Raw genomic sequence first — 3,115 nt, 5'->3', positions numbered from 1 at the left:
GATGGAGCACTTCCTCCAGTATCTTCCTAAGAAAGGATGTCAATTCCTAGAGACCCTGAAGTTCTGAAAATATCTTCAGTCTATTTCATATTTAATTGATGTACTGACTGGGAATAAAATTCTAAGTCAAAAATAATTCTTTCAGAATTTGTAAGAAATTGCTCCACTGATTTCTAACTTTCTCAGTTGCTACTGAAAAATCCACAATCATTCTCTGCCAACATCTTCTCCCAACCACCCACCTCTACCTCCAAGCTTATAAGATGTTCTCTTTGTCCCCATGGTTCTGTCATTTCATGAGGATGTAAGGACCAGCCAGAAGCAGGAAACCAACCATACTCCCAGATGGACATTTTTAAGACTTTTAAATAAAGGAACTAGTTACATAGGCCATGATGAAAAGAACCAGGGATTTGCAGACACTTTGGGACCAGCAAGTACAGAAAGCTCTCAGCACCCTTTGATGTGAGGGGCCAGGAAAGAAGAAAGAAATATCTGTAACAGATTCTGTCGCATGCAGCAGCTCTAGACAAAGGATTGCCCAAGGGAACTGTAGCAACAGCAAGAGTAGCCACTTTTAGGACTATGTATAATCTTGTCATAGCTGGGGTCATCTGGTCGTGATGACAGAAAAACCACATTTTTGTCCTCACTCACGTAATCTCCCCAGTGGCTGCTTGGTGCTTGCTGGCTGTATACTGGCCTCTGGTTTATCAGATACTCCTTCCTATATTTATATATAACAAAGGTTTTCTTTTTGCTGAGGAAGAGGGTGTGCATTAGCTGTGGACACAGGAAGGAGATCAGTTGGTAGAACTTAGTCCTTGCAATTTAGTTGGAGAGTCCAGCTGTCCAGCAGGGATGAAGTACAGCTCTTGGCCCGCTCCCCCAGGGCCCTGCACAAAGGCCAGTTTGGGCAGGAAAGAAATAGACAATGGGATGCTGAGGAGAGTCCACGGCTGCTGTGGGCGGATCAAGTGTGATCTCTCTGATTGAAGAGCGTGGTGCGGGACACCAGTGGGGAATTCAACACACATACCTCACAATGCCGGTCTAATTTGTAGATTTTATCAGCACAAATTTCCTGAGGTGGAAGATGTAGTGATGGCGAAGGTAAGGTCCATTGCTGAAATGGGAGCTTATGTCAGCTTGCTGGAATACAACAACATCGAAAGCATGATTCTTCTGAGTGAGTTGTCCAGAAGGCGTATCCGTTATATAAACAAGCTCATCCGAATTGGCAGGAATGAATGTGTGGTTGTCATTAGAGTGGACAAAGAAAAAGGATGGACTGATTTTTCAAACAGAAGAGTTTCTCCGAGGAAGCAATCAAATGATCAAATGTGAAGATAAATTTACCAAATCCACAACTGTTTACAGCATTCTTCGTCATGTTGCTGAGGTCTTAGAATACACCAAGGACGAACAGCTGGAAAGCCTGTTCCAGAGGACTGCTTGAGTCTTCGATGACAAGTAGAGACCCGGATACGGCGCCTATGATGCATTTAAGCACGCAGTCTCAGACCCATCTATTTTGGATAGCTTAGATTTGAATGGAGATGAACGGGAAGTACTCATTAACAATATTAATAGGTGTTTAACCCCACAAGCTGTCAAAATTCGAGCAGACAGTGAAGTGGCTTGTTATGGTTATGAAGGCATCAATGCTGTAAAAGCAGCCCTGAGAGCAGGTCTGAATTGTTCTACAGAAACCATGCCCTCAAGATTAATCTAATAGTTCCTCCTTGGTATGTAATGACTACAGCCACCCTGGAAGGAACAGAATGCCTCTCTGTCCTCAACCAAGCTATGGCTGTCATAAAAGACAAGACTGAGGAAAAGAGGGGCGTCTTCAGTGTTCAAGTGGAGCCCAAAGTGGTGACAGATACAGATGAGACTGAACTTGCAAGGCAGCTGGAAAGGCTAGAGAGAGAAAACGCAGAAGTGGATGGAGATTATAATGCGGAAGAAATGGAAGCTAAAGCCGAAGGTTAACTTTGTGGGCAACAGAGTCCAGTTTAAGGAACACAAAGCAGCCTTCCTGGCTGTTAACCCTAGACTTGAAAGTTTGCCAGTATTGAAAGATTCAAAGTTGAGTATTTTTTATTTCTAAGTATTTAAATGTTCCGACAGACCAAAATGTGAAATGCCCTCCTAAATGTCAGCTGTTTTCACACAGTAGCTCTAACATCTTGAGCATTTTTTCAGGGAGTGGCCTAATTTCACTAAAGACAAATCTTTAAGAACAGTCATAAAATGGGGCATGTGATTTCCATTTCTGATGTCTCCAGATTGGCACCCCTTTGTAGTTCAGTGCCTCCACGAGCTTTACCAGGGGCACCCAAAGCAAATGGTCCTAACCTTTCTATATAAAATGTATCAAGCAAACATTAAATAAATTTCTGGGATATTTTTAAAAAAAGAAAGAAAGAAATAGACAAGGGGACTTGTATCTGGAAGGCCTTAAAGGCTCTTCTAAGTAGGACACAAATGGGCAGGCCATGAGGAAAACATCCTTCAAAGGACCCAGGATAGGCCAAGGTAAGTCCTGATAGAGCCTCCGCAAGGCCCTATAGAAAGATCTTGGTATGAGCTAAAGAAAGGTACCCCTTATATGGAGACAAAGAAAAAGATGCCCCCTCTGGGCAGATCTAGCCCTGTGGGAATACCGTTTGGTGAGCAGAACAGGGCTGGGTGCCAGTCCCCATTCACCCCTGGGGTCAGGTGCCTTTGTCAAATAGGCAAATTTATAGTTACGTAAAGTGGCCTTGGGTCCTCTTTTAGAGATTAAATATGACACATTTGTCAGGGTATGGACCGTGACCAATAGGGCATGGTGATGCCAGGAAAAGAGAGGTCTATTGTCACCATCCCAGAGCTGACTCAGAGTGAAATAATAAATTTTTGGAATCTAAAAATGCAGAGATGAATGATAACCAACTTATCAGACCCAAGAAAGATGAATCATAAACCAGCAACAGGGAAAGCCAAGATGTTATCAGAATTACACCACAAACAGAATTCCCAAGACACCACCAGAATTCCACCCAGTCTCCCCATTCCCTATTATGTCCTTTACTTTGAAACAAGCTTCACTTACGATCGTAAGAGTGTT

General features: G+C 43.0%; 1 pseudogene across 1 annotated transcript; it reads left to right on the top strand.

The window, feature by feature from the left end:
- The first annotated feature begins 280 nt into the window (after window positions 1–280).
- Window positions 281–1,995, top strand: LOC309963774 (eukaryotic translation initiation factor 2 subunit 1-like; annotated as a pseudogene). The gene is made up of 2 exons: window positions 281–465; window positions 999–1,995. The product of its transcript is annotated as a eukaryotic translation initiation factor 2 subunit 1-like (transcript).
- The last annotated feature ends 1,120 nt before the right edge of the window (window positions 1,996–3,115 follow it).

Source organism: Leucopleurus acutus, assembly GCF_964270905.1.
Source record: "Leucopleurus acutus genome assembly, chromosome: 7".
In the NCBI taxonomy this organism is placed as follows: domain Eukaryota; kingdom Metazoa; phylum Chordata; class Mammalia; order Artiodactyla; family Delphinidae; genus Leucopleurus; species Leucopleurus acutus.
The sequence above is the reverse complement of the archived record's forward strand: the minus strand, read 5'-3'. Positions and strand labels throughout refer to the sequence as shown.